We start from the raw sequence: 20,142 nt of genomic DNA on the forward strand, positions 1-20,142 counted from the left end.
GCAAATGTGAAATGCTGAACAATGAGCAACAAGTGGAGAACGGTGTGGGGAGGGAGATACTCAAGCTGCTGAAGGTACAGCTTCCCCACCCGGGTGAATGGCGAGGTGCAGCCCTGTCCCAGACACCACCGCCCATTGTTGAGGCCCGCGCCCGGCTCTCAGGAAGGAAGCAGGTTGTGGTGGCCCAAAAGACAACAGTGCACAAGAGACATCGGGCAGCATGGAAGGCCAGACTGTCTATACAACTCTTTCATCTGGGGTGCACTGGAGTAAGTTCATGGTATGGCATACCAAAGCATGCCAAAGCAGATGAGAAAAAATAAATTGCAGTCATTTTTTGGGTTCAGATCCAATAAAGGGCTGTGTGTTATCCTACTGCAACCATTTACAAGTTTCCAGCTGCATTGATCTGAAGTAAAAACAAACAGCTTTCAAGACTATGTGGCAACATTCAGGACATTCCTGTCAGTTTAATGGCAAACGATCCACGGGGCCACAAATATTTAAGTGTGCATATTAAAGATTCTTTTTTAGCAGCAAGGATTGCACAAGCAATGTTCGCTTTCCTCTTCAGTCATGCTTTTCAGCCGGCTATGAATCTAGAGGAAGGGAAAAAAAAATGAAGGATTAAATCTGAACAATGATGGAGGGCATGGAATGCATATATGACCAGAGCATAAAATGTGTCAACTGCACTGCTGCAAATTGATTTTGTGAACGCAGGATCTCACTCTGAAAAAAGGCAGAAAAATGGAGAGATGGCAGACTGGGCAATCCAGGACAATCATTTCACTGTGTAAACTCTGACAGATGACAACAAGAAAGCCCCAATTGTTCAACAGGAAAACTCATTTTCAAGTACATGAGCCCTGCATCTGATTCACCTTTGTTTTTCACCTACTAGCCAAGTGTGGAGCCTAGAATGAAGAGTATGGTACTGATGAAGAGCAATCTCATGTGACTATGAGGAGTCTTTTCTCCATGCTGCTGAGATTGGGGAAACAGATGGAAGCTGAATCATGTACACTTCACATTGTATGCATCCATTTTAAGGGTTACAGTTTGTGATCCACACAGTTCATACAGTCAAATGGCACCCAATTTTAAATGTCCTTAATACCAGGTTTTTGCACTGCATTTTGCATTATAAAAAAGTTGTATTATTCTGAAAACTCTTAACTACATTGAGTAGCAAAGCAATAAGCATGTCTGTAGGCAGGAATCTAGCTGTCAGATCAATCATGCGTCCAAAAAAACCTAACTTTTTTAAACATACAGTGGCATGGCGTGTGCTTTTCACAGTTTTGATGGAATTTAAACACACTTGTACAGCCTGGCACAAGTAAGGCCTTGGAAAAAGTAAGTGCTGGAAGTTAATATTGACAGGGCGACAGAGCGCTAACCCTATAAATCGTAAATTACTTTCACACAAATTACATCACACTTGACTGCTGGAAAAACAGCTCTCAGTGTTAAGCTAGTGGGCCAGTGAAACAGTTTGGCACTAACGAGGGGACCTGGTGATAAATTACATAGGAAGGGCCGATAAGGGCCTGTGATGATGCCCTTGAACTTCTTTGGCTGATGGCTGTGATGTGCAAAGCCTGTCTTTCACAAACTTTATAATTATAGGAGAATACTAGTAGACTTACTACAGAATGTGTAAGTTTACATATATATTTGAACCTCTTGTATTGTCCAATTGTATTAAAACCTTCTAGTTAGTGACCATAGGCTTATAAATATCTTAATTATAGTAATAATTGTAAAGCAGTGTTGCTTCTGCTGCATCCACATATTTTCACATTTCTATGTTCTTTTCCCTTAGATTAGGGATAGCTAATAAGATGAGAGTTTCCTGAATTTCCCCCAGCATGTTAGCCTTTCCCAGCTCCTGAGCATCACAGTGCCTCCTCATTGTTTGAATTGTGAGGATACTGTAGCATTGGGGTGACTAAAAGAACAAAGGCAGTTTTTGTAGATTTTAGTGAAACACTTCAGTCCTTTACTTGCTCTGTAATCCATATACAAGTTAGAGAGGAGCCCGACCTCCCTGGTGTGCTGCAGTATCTTCCTTGTATCCTGCCATGTCATCAGACTCTCGATCACGCAGGAGGGAGGTGCCACCCTTCCTCATGCCCCTCAAAAGCCACAGCTGGTACCACATCTGCGCATCTCCACATCTCCGAGGGCAACTTTCTGCTGGGTGAGAAGGGAAACCCAGGTAAAAAAATCGAATGCGATAACCTCGGCAGGCACAATGTTCCATTAATACTTCACACCACAGCATGGCACCTACTGTACAACTCCACAGATCTTACAGGCAGGTTTGGGATTTTCTTGGAGGTAAGAGTGAAGGGGTGCCCACTCCTGGATCTGGAAAGACACCTCTGCTTTTTAACCTCCATTGGTTAAGACACTGAATATGTCTGCTTAAATCAAATGCGTATTTGAATTGGTTCTGTTGCACCAGGTTCACTGTGGTGTTTGAGAGCTATAATGTGTTGGTGTTTTCAGTACACAGTACAAAAAAAATCAAGAAATCTGCTTAAGGGGTGAAAAACCATTGTTCAGAAATCAAAACAGACAGTGTTTAGAAATTGTTAAGTAAAGGGTAATGTGTAAAACTTGCTGAATTGTGGCACCCCTGGAAGAGAGACTGAAGCTTGTCTCTATTGAAATGACATTTTTCTACATAAAATCTTCGTGTAACAATTGCAACGTCCACATTAGATGGCAGATCATAGTAGGTATTATTCCATCTCCTATTAATATAGTGTCAGTCAAACGTATTTCTACAGAACTAAGCAGTATGAATATACAGTCCTTGCTTTTTCACTGAAAACTTAAATGGTTGAAGCTCTGGGTACTTTAATAAACTCAATATGCTGTAATATAAAATTCTTGGTGGAATTCCCATTTTGTAACATAACCATAACTGGATTTGCAGTATAATTACAGGAGATACAAATTCCCAAATTCATTTGCAAAACTGATAGCAATACATTCAGAAGAAGAAATGTGTTCACAATGTTTCTGAAAAATAGTCTTGTTAATTACACAACAAAAATACAAAACGTTCAGCAGTTATTTACACTATACAGTCAAACACACAGAAAGCCTGCAAGCACTGTACTGGTGGAACAAATTTACACATAAAAAGCTTGAAGGGAAACAGTTTTGAAATGAAATGTTGAGACTAGTAGCAAGATAACCTCTACTATGTACATGAGCAATTTATTTCTGGGAATTGATCTTGGTGATTTATCTAAAAGACTGGTGTTTAAAGCTCTCTTCTAGTAGCTAGGCTTCACACAAGGTGCCTGTGTTTGGTTGACAGTACGTATTTTCCTGAAATGTGAGATAATAGTAGAGACAGGAACAAGACAGGTTTCTGGGATCTGAACTGCTGCACAGGAGACAGATGTTGCATTAATGTGCCTGCGGAGTAGGAAGGTAGGCTCTTCCTTGATTTCTATGTCCTTGTCAAAGCCTTAAATCCACATTCCTGGAAATAAGTTTGGAACAAAGACTGGTTTTCTACACTATCAGGCATTTCATTTCAAATGCAGCAATCCACAACTCTACAGCACTGGAGTGACAGCCAGTGAATTAGCAGTGCTGTTTAAAGACTTGGAACTCGCAGAAAAATCAGCTCATTATCCTAACAACCATATGCACATACTCACACAGCAAAAACTCCCTTAACCTGAGAACAACGTCCATATTGCGAAATTCTTTACTAATTCTGAGTTCAATTTCTGAAGGCTTAGTTTTGAAAAAGCTAAGCTGGCTTTCAGATACCTGTGATGGAAATGATTGTGTTCTTCATTATCACCTGATACAACTCAGCAGCAAAAGTAAAAGCAGAAGACTGGCAAGAAAATAAGCTCTCTCTTTAAACTGCATTCTCTGAAGAATATTGTTCTCGAAATGATCCTTCGAAGGGTAAATGGAGCAGGGAAAATTGCAATGCCAGGACTTATTTCAGTTGTGCCACAACTGACTGGTACTTGATTCTACTTTTCTCATGCTTACATATTTATTCAAGAACAAAAGCCCTACACTGTATGTGACTGAAATGGCATCTGAGCAACTCTGCTGCAGGTGAACAGTGCTGTTCAATCATGCCTAAGGTGAGGAAAGTATACCCACTCTCTTTCTACACCAGGTGAGAGGCTGATTCCTCACCACAGTGCCCGTGCTTCAATGCAATGCAAACTTACATTTGTTTTCCAGCCTTAAATGCTAACACTGCCCTGGTGCACGTTGAAGACAGATAAGAAAAATGACATCATATCATAGGGTAACAGGAACTGTCTAGTGACCTTGATGAAGTACACTGTGCTGCTTTTAATAGAAGCATTTTAAAAGAAATATCTGACATTGCCAAATAGTGGTCGCTGTGCATCATGGATAAAGATACAGTATATACGCTGAGGTATGATGCACTCCAGCTAGTTTTTAAAACGTGCTTGTACGGTGCAAACTCAATCTAAAGGGAGTGTGATTTATGTAAGAATCTCTGAAGTTACATAAGTAGCCTGCAAGCGAAAATATCTGAAAAACCCAAAAGCTTAGAAAACAACTCTATTTTCCTGATTGTGATGCTCGGACATAAAATAAAAAAAGGTTATAACAAAAAAGTTTATATTTAAAATTAATCACTGTTTACACAGATTCATAGTACATCCACTGAACCTCAGACTAAGACTCTGTATCTAGTATACCTTAGTGGAATTAAAAGCTAACAGGTGTTAGCACACTTAAGACATTCCCCCATTTTTCAAAAGCCGATAATATGGATTGTGTTTGGCAGCGACCATTCTGGGCAGAAATCAAAATAAGACGTGTGAAAACAACTCAATTGGAAGTAATCTGCAGTAGCAGGAGGACTCGGGCAATTTCGGGTCCCCGTTTAGATGATACAACACACAAACGCAGAGCTAAGCCAGTCTCCACCGATCGCAGCACCGCACAGACCTAACCTGTAGCCTCCCCACTGCCTCAGGACGCGGACTCCACGCTCCTCGAAAAGCGCATGTCCCCCACCCCCCAGCCTCTCCTAACGCAATACCTTGGGCTCTCTGGCTGCGCAGCAATTCAGCTAATCCCTAATACAATCAGGTAGTTAAAAACACGGTTTAGTGCCTCTGCTGTTTGTTTAGCCAGCCTCCCCACATTAGAGGGTTATGCAAGAACTGTTGCAGGCATCAGCTGAACTGAACCAGGTCGATTTCGCTAACCTTTAACACCGCTAAAAACACACACACACACACGCAAACAAGCTGTAAATTAAAGAGCGTCCCTGAACGATAGGACCCAGCCCAGGAGTCGTGTGTTGGTATATAGTCACTCGATGGTGAAATTCAGGACTTTGATACCCTTCTACTAAACCTCTCTGACACCGCCAGTGGCGTCACGCAAGCGGTCTCTACCTACTGCGGGACGGCGGGCTGTGCGGAGAGGAGGTCTGAGAAACGGCCCTCATATTAACACGTCTTCATGCTGAGAACATATGGTGGTAAATTTTAAATATTGTTTTGTGAGAAACGCAGGGGGAAACATACCGCGTAGTGGCGGCTGTGTGCGCATTTGCGCACCAAACAGAAGAACGTCTGTTCATCCCCTTACTCACATGTCCAATACGGAAAATATTGGTATTTGTTAGCTTTCTAGTATTTTTTTTAATCCCCGTTAGCTCCGTTTTGAAGCAATGAGATCTCCAATATACAGTCTTCTCAATTGATGCAATATTTTCGCCCCTCTAATGCACTCACTCAGCAGGGGGTTCATTAATGTAAACGGGTCGCCACAATGGCTCCGACAGTAACACGATCCATTATTATAACGTCTAACACAAACTACGCATTTGCATGTAATATACATGGCAAAAGCAGCTAACTTGTGAATTGGACTTTGAATTGAAACTCATGCAGTAACCTTTTCAGTCTCAATCGTTTATAATGAGTCATCAACTGGTTAGAAAAAAAATAATGTAAAAAAAACATGAGAATTTAACTGCTCTGCATATTTCTAAAACGGATAAGAGATGACACGATTTGTGGAAAATGTGTCCATTTTCTACACGCAGTTTAAGGAAATGAGTCATCAAATGTTCCTAGAAACAATTTCAAGAACTTTTGAAGCCCTTTCTGGTCAAATTCGCAATCTTGTAACACTGTCGGCTTACACACGCACTTTTGTCCTTTGTATCATTAATAGGATTATCGGATTTTAATATCAAATTAGCGGAGTTCCCGATAAAACAAGAGGTTGCGCTTTCACGTGACGACTTCGGAAGCGCGGTCGTTTTAACTGTGAAAGTTGATATAAAATGGAAATATCTATGCGTTCTCCCCAATATTCATTTTTTTTTTTACTGGACTAATGTTTGACATATTTGCCGAGTCCTTGGAATTAAACAAATAAACCAGTTGTAAGGCCACTTGCAGTTTTCTCTGAACTCTGACTGACCTCCACCTCGCGGGTCACTCGATGGCCACTCGTTTGACCCACCGAAGACATGGTTTGAGTTGTCCCATTTTGTGTTTTAGGGAAACTTCTGTTCTTACTTCTCCGTGTGCGCTGGTGGCGAGGCTGTAAAACGTCACTAGGGAGAGACTCTGAAACTAACACGCCGCTTTGGGTTTTAAAAAAAATTTGCCCTGAAACCTCTATACGCTTCATAAATCTCGTGACCAAAGCTAAGCTTTCCGTGCCCAAAAAATCAGAAAATAAATTCGGTACTTTCAGACGATGTATATTTAAGTGAAAAAAGCATTCCACGGTTGCTTTCAATGCACATTCTTAAGAAACCATGTCTAATGTTAACCCAAATAACGAATAATTTAATTCCTGAATCTGTCGAATTTGCTTTTCCAAAACCAAAAGTTGACTGTTAAGAATAATTAGCAGCAATGCATTAATTTTTACATCCCATTATTTTTATCAATCGAAAAACATTCAACTTTAGAATTAGTCAGAGATGTATTTCCGAAACTGCGAAATGAAATTGGAAATACTTTTATTGTTCTCAACAACGTTTTAACATTCTTTTGATCGTTTACAAATTCGCATTTTCAAATCAAATAAGGTAGAAAGTTACAAGTAATAGGTTTATTGCCTGCTGAAAAGAGGAGAAAGATCTGAATAAGACTCCACGGCCGATACGTTGTGTTCTCTTTCTTCTCTTTTCAGCAGGGAATAAACCTATTACTTGTTCCTTTGCAGCCTACGCATGCTGACGCAGCTCCCCACCTGAACTACATACAGTATGTCAAAGTTATATTCATCATACAGACTGATATGAATAGACTACGGAAAGAAATTAACGGTTAATTAAATTAAGTTAATTAAAGGTTAACTTGGAAATTAACGCAAAGCAAATTGCCTAGGCCAACTTTTTCCCCCCGCTGTTTTGAATTCCGCTACAGATTAAACGAGACGACAAACTCCTGTTCGTAATTTATTGCATACTGTTTTAAGCATCAATTAGTCAACGATTAAATAAACCAATCAGTCATCCAATCAATTATCAATAACTCACATGGGCTCCATTTACAATGGATTACATACCGTAAGGCAAAAGCATTTGATTTGTAACATATTAAAACGGTACACGCGTCCTCATTTTTTCTATAATTACTCAAGAGCGTGTGTAATAGTTGCGATGTTTAAATGTATGTTTTAGTGTTTTATAGTACAAAATATTTTAAATGCCATAAATCCCACGTTGCTCGAAAATCAACTGATCTCTGTTACGTGTTTTTGGAGTTAAGGCATGGGCTTCCAGATTTAATCAAATAAAACACGAATAACTATAGGAATAAGTACATCTTTAACGAATATTTATAATTTATATAACATATATATATAAAGTAGATTTTTTATTCATATGTGTTCTGCAGCAGGGAAAGGATATACAATATATATATATGTCGTTAAAATAAAAAATCCAGAAGACGATTTGATCTATTTTAAAATATATAGATATTTTAAAATTAAGAAGACAAAAACAAACCTTTTTTCTTTTGGTGGGGGACGTTTTTGGTCGAAAAACTACGAACAAGTGATGCAGAACTAGTTTCGAAAACCTTTAAAAAACACAGCTGAGGCAAGCGATTGTTTTTGAAAGAACAAATACAACTGAAAACGAAATATTTATGCTGTATGGATAAAAATAATTGTCTTTGGGTGGATGTCAGGGCATTTCATCAAGCACAGTCTAGCTTAACTTCACAAAAATACGCTACAAAATCCTATACCAGCGTAATCATTACAATTATCACTAAAATAATAATAATAATAATAATAATAATAATAATAATAATAATAATACTGTTACTACAAATATTTTCATGCTTGACGTAATAAATCTCCTTATTTTATCTACGAAAGAATAACGATAACAACAGTGATAGCTACCAGTGATGTACACTTCTTAATCCTCAACGCTGATTTTTTCGTTTCCTTGGATATTACAATTACATTTAAATTCTCCATGTTTTTAACTTTTGTACTTTAGGAATATAAGTTGTCTGTAAACCTATAATTATATAGTTATTGTATGTAGTTATAATTAGCAAAAGTAATGCTGTTAAGTTATATAGTTATAATCAGCAAAATAATGCTGCTACTGATATTGATTTGGTCAGGGCAAATAGAGCTGTGATCTGAAATCTGATTACGTTTCGACAATTGTTCAAACAGGTATAAAAGAAAACACACGCCGGTGAATTCATTTCGGAACGGAGTCGGTCTCTTCTGCTCCAGCTGCGTTGTCAGCTGGGGCTGAGATGCTCTTGACTCTGTGGAAGCACCGTGGACCGTGGAGCCAACAGCGTCGCCCTCTGGCCGATCCGAATAGGTTCTTTTGCTCCGAGAGCTTTCTGTCACAGTGCGCAGGTACCACCGGACTATCAGAATGTTTTCCTTCGTTTATCTTTCGCAACCATCTGTTAGAAAGCTGCGAATCCTTTCATTTCCGCGTCGATTAGCTTCGACAATGAACTGAAAACCATCACAGCCCCTTGTTGCTGAGAGAACAATCCATATCCCCCTTTCATATTCCGAGCATGTTGTGATGAACGGAAGTTTTCTCAAGCTGTTTTCTGCTCAGGGGGAGCTAGCTGTAACAATGGGCACAGGGGTTTTACTTAAAATGGATAATCGTCATCCTTCGGGTTGTTTTATAATTATTCTCGTCTGGAGCATCTGGAGTCCATGTTATAGGACTTCGAACTTTCCAATAAGTACTGAATTGACCCTTAATGACTTAATTGCCCCAGTCGCTGCAGATTATTAATGATAATACAGGCGTTGTCGGAAGGAGCAAAGACTCCACGCAATTGAATCCATGGAGTTCGTCATCGCTGCACCAGGGCATTATGCTCACAAAGTGGGATACATTTTCACTGGCCACTAGAGGGCGCCCACGGTAGGCAGGTGGATTCGTAAAAGAAAATCTAGCTGTTAAGTCAAAGCATCACACTCAAAGAGATCTGTGGCCTCTACCATACATCAGAGCAGTGTTCCCCAGCTCTGGTCCTGGAGGAACACGGTGTCTTCTGGGGTTTGGTCCAGCTGAGTTCTTCATCGCAGGCTGATTTATTTCATTTCCTGTTTGGGGCTACATCTGTGAATTTGTTTTCAGCTCTTCAAGGGCAATATGGGGCTCTGTTATCAACACTGTACCAATTTTTGAGTTTCAGAGCTGCCCGCATTCACCAACTGGCCTTCAGCAGGAGTGAAAGACGCTCAATTTGTCTGATACAGTGTCACTCCCACCTGTGTCTGTTCATCATCAATTGATGAACCAGTAAGAGCCGTTTAATCAGAGGTAACGGCCAGCAAACTGCGGAGAGGAGACGCTGCATAAAGCTCTGTGTCCTGACGCTGTTAGGAACGTTGCTTTGAAGTGGGGTATCTCTGACACGCAGGGCTGACTGAAGAAACAGGTTAAATACAAGTTTCAACAAGCAAGGAGATCAATTAAGTCATCAATTAGCTTAAGGAGATTCAACTGGAATGAAAACCTGTTTCCTCCAGGACCAGAGCTGAAAACTCCTGCAGCCAAGGACGGCGATATAGTGGAAATAATAAATGACATTTATTTTCATCCCCAACACGAATCTTTTTGAACGCAGAATCAAACATAAGACGCACTCAACAAACCGCGGTGAGATGCACAGTTGTTTTTTGGGTCCTGTACATTAACATTTGCTTAATTTTGCACACAAAATGCTGTCTCTTATTTATCATTGTCAGATATTGGATATTGGCATGTTGCATTTGATAGAAATTCAAATATTTATAATGATAAAACATTATTCAAATAGTAGCTGTATATTAATGGAAGTGGTAAACACTGCAGGTGAACCAGACCTGGATAAGCAGTTACTGAAAGTGTTGTTACTAAAAGAACTGAATGCAAAGAGCTGAAGAGAATACACTTCACAGTTTGTCATCGAAACCTTTCAATTAAAAGCGGCACATGGAAACAGTGTAAGTGCACAAATGTCTGTGCAGTGAGAAAGACTGGGGCCCAAGACTTTGAACCGCTGGACAGAAGGATTGGTAGTGTAATTTCATCAAGCGGGTAATTAAGCAGTAACCCTCCGTAAAATGTTATAGTATCGCGGAGAGCCAGGGTGCTGGAGGCAAACTGTTTACCTTATTAATAGCAAATTCCAAGCAAAAGAATTAAACGGCAATGTGACAGAACTGGGCACATGGTACAGCCGGTTACCTGGCTCGTTAACTCCTTCTCTTTTAGCAATAAATCCTCGGCGGTCGTCTCGTACGCTGAAGCCAACAACACCGTGGCCTGTCTGAGACAAGCTTGACTCTGCCAGTCTCTGCTGCTACCTGTTTCTTAGTGTTTCACATGCAACAGTTTAAAGCTGCTAAAGGTCTGTGCATTTGCCTACATGGACCTGCAGTGTTACACTTCATCTTCATTATTCCCATGTGAGTGATCAGTGCATTTCATGGCATATGACCCTGGAAAAACACACACCTTGTCTCTCATTTCCAAGCAAATTATTTTCAAGCCAACATACAATGTGCATGAGTCTGAAAATCCAGAAGAATCTCCTTTCTTGTGGAATCCTATTCAGGATATAAGTAGATAAAAAGAGAAAACATTTTTCCACTTGGTTTGCTGATTTTTGAGAGTATGTTTCAGCGAAGAGCTATTTTCATGACAATTACCCTGAAGCATCAGACAATGCATCGACTGACATGGTAACTAAACTATCTCTTTTCTCTAGAGCAGGACTGGAATGGGAATGGAAAAATCGTCAGGAAAAGTTTGCTGTGTGACCTGTTCTTTACCTTATATATAAGTCCAGCACGGACCAACTGAGGAAACCTGACTTAAATGTATATAATCCTCAATAAGCTTCTAGGATCAATGCAAAGGCACAAACTAGACACACCAAGTCATGAAGGTTTCCATGATATATTTTAATTTAGACGTACATAATGCATATGATCAATGCAGGTGAAAGCCTGCACTTATCAGTTGTTTGGTTGCTCATTTGGTTTCTATACTGGCGTTCTAGAGCAACATGGCTAAAGTACCTGGCTCAAGGGTGCAGTAGGACCGCATTAACAAGCAGCTTTGCTGAGTGACATTGTTGCAGCCTCTGCTCAATGCAGGCCCAATCCATGTTTAAAGAGATGGTGCCATAAAAAAATGAAGATGTCCTCAGTAAAGAGGTCAAAGTGAGGGATGCTCGGCTCTTCACAGTGCTGAAAACCATCTAGATTTTCACAGGCACTGGTCATGGCCCTCTGCAATCCGGACAGTGTTGAACTTTGCTGCTGCTAAAATCTCAGAAGGAATTCATTATCCTGTTAGTCAGTTTGTTTCATGGAGCAGCGGGGATTTCCAGGGAAGCAGGAAAGTAACTTTCCCACCAAATGAAATAACGTAATTTGAAGTTTAACACCAAAAACTATTCCCCGCGAGTTTCAACAACTTCGTCTTTAACAGTTTTGGGTCCTTCCCAACACTTTCTGCTCTGTCTGTTTATTGAACTGCAGTGTCTCTCAGCATCCGTACTGGATAATGGCTCTCATCTGCACCACAGCATTGCTTGTATCCATGCTGAATATTCCTTGGGGAGACCCCTTATATAGCCTCTGCAGCAGTTGCTAGGGAATTTCCAAGAATTAGGTCACATGCTCCATGCACTGCCTATTACTTCAGATTGCATATTCTTCTTTTGAGCACTGAAGACCCCATAGGTCTATTACAAGAAGATTTAGAGGAATGCGTTATTGAAAACTACAAAACAATATTAACTACACTTTTCAAAACCAGCCTCGACATTCAATTCAATTGGAACTCTACAACTCGTTAATACATTCCTTAATGATGTAGTGAGTAGTTGTGGCACACTTCATATTGACCTATCAATATGAATAATACATAATGTTGGAACAGACCATAGTTAGACCAGATAAGTCCGGCACAGGTCACATATTACATACCTCTCAGTATATAGAATATGGGATTGAGAGAGGGATTTAGCTCTGGCTCTGTTGGGAAACCTATCAGCTACATACAACATGGTCAGTTTCCAATACCAGCTTCAATGGCCTATAATATGATGCATGACTTTCTTGCTGAACGAATGGATTCAAACTTTAAATGCATCAAAGGAGAAAAAGCTCCAAAGAAATGGACTCATGGGGCTACATGTGGCATTGACCAACATTGGAGACTGAAATGACACTTGAATCCAGCAGATTTCTGCTTTATTCTGCCTAACAGGTTGCATAAAAGCAAGTCTTTGTTTCGGCAGTGAGCAGATGAGACTCATAGTCACAAAGTCCAGATCCACACCAAAGCGTCCCATTTCTGGTCTTGCAGGTTTCCACTCTAGCGCCTCGCTTAATAGGCTAAATCAGCTTATTTGGACTAATTGAACAACTTCTCCCAGCTCTGTGGGAGATGCTGCTTTATAGAGACTGAGGAAGCCAGCCCTAGAGCTGGACGATCCTGATCTATGTGGTAGGCACAATACAGATGTGAAGCAGTGGTCTCTGGCAGGTCAAAGGGAGTATAGTAGTAAAGATACTGGGGTTCGGGAGTTAGCTGATTGACTCAGTTGTAGATGGGATTCTCACTCCTTAAAAATCCTTGGATGTGCAGATATACTCCTCTAAATGAAAGCGGAGCTTTTCACAAGATGGAGGCCACAAACGAGCCATCTCTCGTTCATATGATAAAAAAAAGATTTGACCATGTCTGGTGCCATGTATCGTTTAGAGACATTCTCAGTATCTCTGTTACTGACAGCATTGCTCCCATGAAAGAAAAGCAAATTCAAGCATTCCCTTCTGTAAAACACGTTACCGAACATGTCTGGGGGGGAAAAAAAACACATTTATATCTAAGCAGACGTCACCATAAAAAATACAAATGAACTGCCTTTTATTCAGTTATTAATTATTTACAAAGTCTGACGTGAGGCGTGCGTTCTGTTTTAATACGGTTTTTTTTATTCCAATTATTCAAATTTGCCTTTGCTCCCAGTTAATTGAAAGAGCTTTTACTAACCTGGCCTCAAATTCCCCAACCTTATGTAAGTCTAAACCCTTTAGCCTTGTTTACTAAACAGCGCAATTAACAAAAACGGAAATCTCTCCACGGGAGACGCGATTAGTAAACAACGCCTCGCTTGCGAAGGGGTAGCCCGCTGTGGGACTCCGGCTCCGCGCGTCCACGCCTTTCCTGTCCACTAGGGGGCCTCCGTGCAGTACGCCTCTGGTTTTAATTAGGCCCGCTCAACAGCATTTACTCATAACAGCAGTCATTCATTTTCACCGTGTTATTTCATTATTTAAAAACACAAAATCATTCAGGGCTCGCAATGTTAAGTGCTCCCTGTCGCTGCGAATTCTGGAAAACAGGGACCCGGGCTTTCTGTGTCATTTTCGACACTCTTCATGATGGAAGAGCCACGTGGATTATGGAGCAAAAGGTAGTTTTAAGTTAAAAGGCTGTGATAAAAAAAAGAAACTGAGAGAATATTAATTTAATGTCTGAATTGCAATGGCATACAATTATTTGTTTCATGATCGCGACAGCCATTAATTTAAAGACCGAATAAAGAAGTGCGATAGCAGGTTTCTTTTTCCTTAATGAACGAGTCGTGTCGGCACACGCTATATCTTTTCTCGCACTGTCTACTCGAGAGCCATATTTCCCCCCTTTAATTTTATATATATTTTCCCTTCTGACTTGTCCAAGTAACGTACACACAACACCACACTCCCTTATCAAAATAAAATTCTCGCGTCCTTTTTGTTGACACATCAGCCTCCCCCATAAAAAAACAACAATCACTAAACTATTTCGTGGAAAAAAAAACTCTAAAATGACGAGTCGATGGTTTTCGGTAGCAGCTGGACTCCCGTGTCTTGTGACTGAAGAGTGGACACAGACAGGCCCGGCAGGAGACGCGCCCTTCAGGCCAGAGGGACCCGCTTTGCCTCAGAGCGCATTTCCGTGCTCCTGTCTGCCGAAGCCTCGGCCTTCAGAGACCCCGTCTTCTGAGATTTCTTAACTAATTAAAGGAGCAGATGTGCTGAGAGGAGAGAAACAGCCCCGCTTACTTACTATAATCATATTTGCCAGCACTTCACTAAATAAAGTAGAAAATGCAGTCTAATCACATTGCTCCAGCCACTAACCACAGTTTGCTGGCTGTACAGCACAATGTGAGCCCAGGCTTCTATACAGTGTGTTTGACAGACTCTGCTGTAAGCCCTCTGTTACATGTAATACAATTAAGCCCCATTGATTTTTTTTCCAAGTCTTCCTCTTCATTTAATGCAAATTTGCACAATTCCCAAACATGTAAGCGAACCAGAAAAAAATCGTTATCAAGAAGCTGTGCTCTAAATCAGGGATTTCTCATCGGATGCGGATGTGGCCCTGCTCTTTTACTTTTCTAAATTTATGCACAAAGAACGGATATTCACAAGAAACAACTGGAAACCGAAGTAAATGCAGAGCCACGTCGATTCAGACAAACATTAACGTGAAAATCATTTTAGCTTAGGTTCCGTCATTCATCAGAGTTGGGAGTATTCACTGAAGTTCTGCAAAATAAGCTATTCTCATTGAAATTGACCCATCTATTAATGTTCATATGCAAAAGATTCCTTGAATTGAGGAAAGAAGTAAAATCTGTACCAGTACTGACATTCTAATCACTACAAGTGTGTTAATAGCAAAAGCAGCACAGTGGCACAGTGGTTATCATTCCTGCCTCACAGCACTGGGGCCCTGGGTTCAGTTCTGGATTTGTAATGCTAGTTTGAGTGCGTGGGTTTCCTCTCACAGTCCAAAGACTGCTGGTGGGCGACCTGACTTCTGGGAAAACTAGCCCTGACGTGAGTGTGTGTGTTTGTCTGGCAACAGACTGGTGTCCCGTCCAGGGAGTATCCTGTCTCGCCCTGTTGCTTTCTGGGATAGGCTCCGACTCCCAGCAACCCTGTATTGGGTAAAGCGGTTCGAAAATGGAGGAATGTTAATATCAGGAATTGATCATGACAATGTGGGGTCTGTCTGAGGCACTCTGGCCACATTGAAGTGTACTGTATCTCTGTTTACAGGAGAGGGATGCAAAAAAACCCTCAAAATACTGTCCATCCAAGCAAGAAATACTTCAACAGAATGGCTAGTGTGCTGATCTCCTAACCATTCCATAAAGAGGACCTTAGCCGGTAGGACCGCAAGTCACATTTCGAATCAAGTGCAATGGCTTGTTGGAACTGGTGTTCATGCGTGTCCATCACAAAGGTCAACCACACACACCAGTCAAAGAGGCCTGATCAGGGGAATCTCACTTGAGTCATATTTTTAAAGTGCTGTATGAAGACTGATAGTTTTTCTATGAATATTATCTTGAACTTACTGAGTTTTATGTCCATAGTTCTTACTGAAAGGGCTGAACCGGGAGACAACGTGCCCTGGACGACATCAGAAAAGAAGGCAAGAGGTTGTTCCTAAGGATGAGATAAAGGTCGCTGAAACAACGTTCAGAGGTATGTGCTCAAAGCAACCCCTTTCTAAATGTAAAACTCGCAGGCCTTCCCTCCTTACAGCTAAACTCGTGAGCGTGTTCTGCCCAAATCCTCAGCAATGCTGATTTGAATTTTAATGAAAAACATAACGCAGACACAGAGAATAACTCTCTCGTGAGGCGAAGAACAGAAATTCAGATTCTTATTGACTTTCTCAGAGAGGCGCAGTGAGGTAGTCCTACAGTACGTCCTGACTCTGGAGAGTGAAGAAGATGGAGTAAGAGACGTGACATTGCCGGGGTGAGAGAGGTCTGCAGTCAGAGTGTTCTTTCTCTGCTATTAATTAAAAAAAATGTCAAAAAAGTCTTTTGCTCTAAGAAAACACTTCTTTCTCCCTGCACATGGACTCTGAGCTGCTGATGAAGACTAAGCTAAGCATTTTGCAGGTTTGCAAAACAAGCCAATTAATCAATTATTTAGAGCATTGATTAAGGGATTAAAAAAACAACTGCAAAAAGGCAGTACTCTTTTTTTTTTAAAGTTATGCCCTTCTGGGTGAGAGCTGGAACGTTTGGACTACACAGCTAAATTTAATCCCCTGGAACATTTTTTTTTTAATTTTATAAATAAACAGTCATTAAAAATGTCAGACGAGTATTATAAATTGTCTCTGGAAAACATAAGATGCACAACTTCATATAAGTTGTCGTTCATAAATTAAATATTATTTTGAACCCTTTGAACAAAATCGATTCACACAAAGGTATGGCTTAACTCTCTACACAGTCAGCCTTGTTCTGCAGCAAGATGCATTCTTGCTTAGTGGGTGCAAATGGAAAACAAGGGACCAGCTTTTTCATGAGCATCAGGATGACTGCAGGCTACAGAAACAGTGCAGAAGCAGGAGGGGGGTTTGTCAGTCCAGGAATAACGATGCACTGGGGGATTCAGCTAAGTAGTTTGATCAACACATTGCAGGATAGCCCCCCTTTCTGATGGACTGCTGATGCGAAAAACCTCAGCATCGATGAATATTAATTAAGTTAAACTGGTCTTGCAGTGGGGTGGCATTGTGAATCAGTGGTTAGCGTTGCTGCCTCACAGCGCCGGGTTTCTGGGTTCAATTGTGGATATGGGGTGCCTTCTGGGTGGAATTTGCATGTTCCCCCCATGTTCCCGTGCGTTTCCTCCGGATGCTCTGGTTTCCCCCACAGTTCAAAACCATACTAGGAGGTTCTTTGCCCCAGTGTGAGTGTGTGCGTATTTGTGTGGGCCCTGTGATGAACAGGCATCCCATCCAGGGTGTATCCTGCCTTGCGCCCGTTGCTTGCTGGGACTAATTCTGGTTCTGCCCCAACCCCTAAATTGGAAGAAGCAGTTCGAAAATGGATGGATACATCCTACAACTGCCCTCTCAAAATGCTACCCGTTTCAATCTTGCCTGGAATTAAAAATGTTAAAAACACATACAGTACAACGTCAGGGTGTTATGGCGAGCTGTCACTTCACAGGTCTTGGGTCCCTCTTCTCCTTTGGAGACTTTCTTACTTGCAAGACTGCGTCCCATCTAGGGCAGAGCCCCACTGTGCAAGTCATAACTCCAGGACAGGCTCTGTAAGCTGTGGCTCTTAACAGCAGACTGCTGATAAAGGATAGGATACAGAGATGCAATGTGTGTTGGTCTGCTCAACAACTGTGCCATGAAGAGTACGCACCATGAAGCAACGAAGCCAGAAATGTGTACAAATGGGACTGTTGGACCAATGGGACCATGTTTATACATACAATTTGAATACACCTGTCCACCATGTTTATTGTAATAAACCACTGATGATGGATAACAGTGATGTCAATGCCCTGTGGCATGTCCAGTCACCGTGCATGTCCTTACTCAAAATTTCATCGGGCTACAGCTCGAGCCAGTGACCCTCCAGCTATAAATGAACAAACGGTACGTTGTGCTTGTGTTCAGAAGTGTACAGTTTTCATAACGCAGGTGCTAGAACAGACCTGCTATCTTTGTAAGTGCCCTGCTCATTCACTCAACAATTCGTCTTGCCCCTACTTCTCCTCTCCTGTAGCTGATAATATTGTGTCCTTTCTCTCTTTTGGCCTTAAACTCCATTATCTACTTCTCACAGGCTCCTTAGAGTTTAACACTGTGAATGCAGCATCAGAGATGGGGAAGAGAGCTCAACACAAACAGTGTTGGGATTGACAACACCAAGACACCTGGGATACATTGGTGTCTCAGTGTGGATCCAGTGTGGGCTTCAGGGGAGAGACTGGAGGGCTTTCATGTTTAGCACCAGCTTGAACATGATATATGAGTAACCAGAAGCCTTGTGTCTGCAGTTTGCTGGAATCCCACAGCTCCTTATCAGAGTGGAGTTTTAGGGTCACGTTATCTATTTTAAGACATCACTTTAGTTAGCACTTTTCAACAGAGCCCTTTAATACTAAATTACTTCCTATAAGGATGCAATACAACATCACTAATTGCCTGAAAACTAAGTGACAGGAAGCTAATTTGCCCATTATCTGGGTCTTAAAACAATAATGTTATTGTCCTTTTCCAGTTATTTACTGCTGTAAACTTCAAGAATTGACACCCTTTGTTGCGTTATTCATATTTTGTTGTTTTTGAAAACCAAATATAAAAACTGGCTCACAAAAAGGATTTGAAATCCTATGCTCACCTTTTACGTTTTTTTTTTTTGTTTCCGTGGATATGTTGTGTAAGGTCAAAACGGAGAAGAGCTCTGTGGTCTCCTTTTAAGTTTAGTTCCACCAATCAGGTCTCCCCACAGATATTCCACACATGCAGAAAGGAGAAACTAGACATCCATTGCTTGTCATAAAGAACACAGGCAAGCTTACAAACGAGAGGACTTGTTTCTTTGGGATTTACAACTCTAAGAATTTCATCCAGCCATTTGTTCAAGGCTCCCAAAGGAATCTGTCTGTTCCAGTCACCCACAACTCTTTTATTGCACGAAGGGTAGCAATATCCTTTAGGTAACATTGAAAATTCCTTATTAAGATAATGATGACCTGCCTGTCACCCAATAGGAGATGTTGTGGGAATGTCCAATATGAGGCCCCTGACACATCACGTCTTCGCTGCTCCTGTCCGATTTCAGCACGATCCTACCCACCGGAGAGGCGAGGCGGCACACGTCACGCCAACAGTGAGGTCAGCCTGGGGCGCTCTGGCATGGAGAACCTGGGACTGTCAGAGTATCAAGAAACATGATATAAAAATCCTATAGCTTGCAGCACGGGATAGGTGACAGACTGACCGATGACTATAATCCCTCCTGCTGGCTGGGTAAATACAGTTATCATCTCTAGCAGGCCAGGCACAGGATTACTTACAGCCTTGACGTCTCTCGTGTCACACCTTCAATCTGGACATCTAAGCCTGTAACGCATTTCAGCTTCCTCTTTCTATCTTTAACTGTAGCCACAGACACCTACACTGCACTTCTGCGCTAAATCTCGGGTGTATTATCTCTGCTCCTTAAGCTGAATTGCTTGTATCCCTACAGATCGTGTACCGGAACACGTTTCCTTCGGGCAGCAATAATATGAACACTTTATTTAATTTTAATAACTGTATTGATTTCTTTTACCAAAGGATGCAATTGCTTTCTTGTACTGGTAAAGTGTATCGAGCAAGAATATAAAAGCTTCATATCATCCAGTACTAAATTTAGTCAGATTTTTTTTCTTCAAAAGGAGTCTGTTCCTGAACTGGATTGGCATATAAACGGATACTGTTACAACATACACTCAGTTAATCTTTTGTATTTTCTTCTTTATCATTAGGAGTTGATATAGTATATATATATATTTTTAGTTTTTCTATAGTATTGTCATATTTGTGGGATTCATTAACATTCTGCACCATGTAGGGACATACTGTACAGTATATAAATTATACGCGTAGAAAGTATGAAACAATAACTTTAGAGGAAAAAAAAAAGAACATGCAGTGAGACTAAAAAAAAAGAAGAAAAAACCTGTAAAACAGTTCCATGAAGAATGTGATGAAAAAGGGAGTAAGTGTTGAAAACAGGAAAATGAGGAAAA

At 41.0% G+C, this 20,142-nt stretch overlaps 2 long non-coding RNA genes across 2 annotated transcripts; one reads left to right on the forward strand and one right to left on the reverse strand.

Moving 5' to 3' along the window:
• Positions 1 to 1,027: 1,027 nt before the first annotated feature.
• LOC148648300 (uncharacterized) lies at positions 1,028 to 6,808 on the reverse strand. The gene is made up of 2 exons (XR_015926653.1): positions 6,478 to 6,808; positions 1,028 to 2,199 (listed from the first exon to the last, which is right to left on the reverse strand). It is a non-coding gene; the product is annotated as an uncharacterized LOC148648300 (long non-coding RNA).
• Positions 5,387 to 19,839, forward strand: LOC148648301 (uncharacterized). The gene is made up of 3 exons (XR_015926654.1): positions 5,387 to 5,524; positions 15,957 to 16,068; positions 19,120 to 19,839. It is a non-coding gene; the product is annotated as an uncharacterized LOC148648301 (long non-coding RNA).
• Positions 19,840 to 20,142: the final 303 nt, after the last annotated feature.

The sequence above is a fragment of the Lepisosteus platostomus genome, chromosome 15 (genome assembly GCF_059453375.1).
Source record: "Lepisosteus platostomus isolate fLepPlt1 chromosome 15, fLepPlt1.hap1, whole genome shotgun sequence".
Lineage (NCBI taxonomy): Eukaryota > Metazoa > Chordata > Actinopteri > Semionotiformes > Lepisosteidae > Lepisosteus > Lepisosteus platostomus.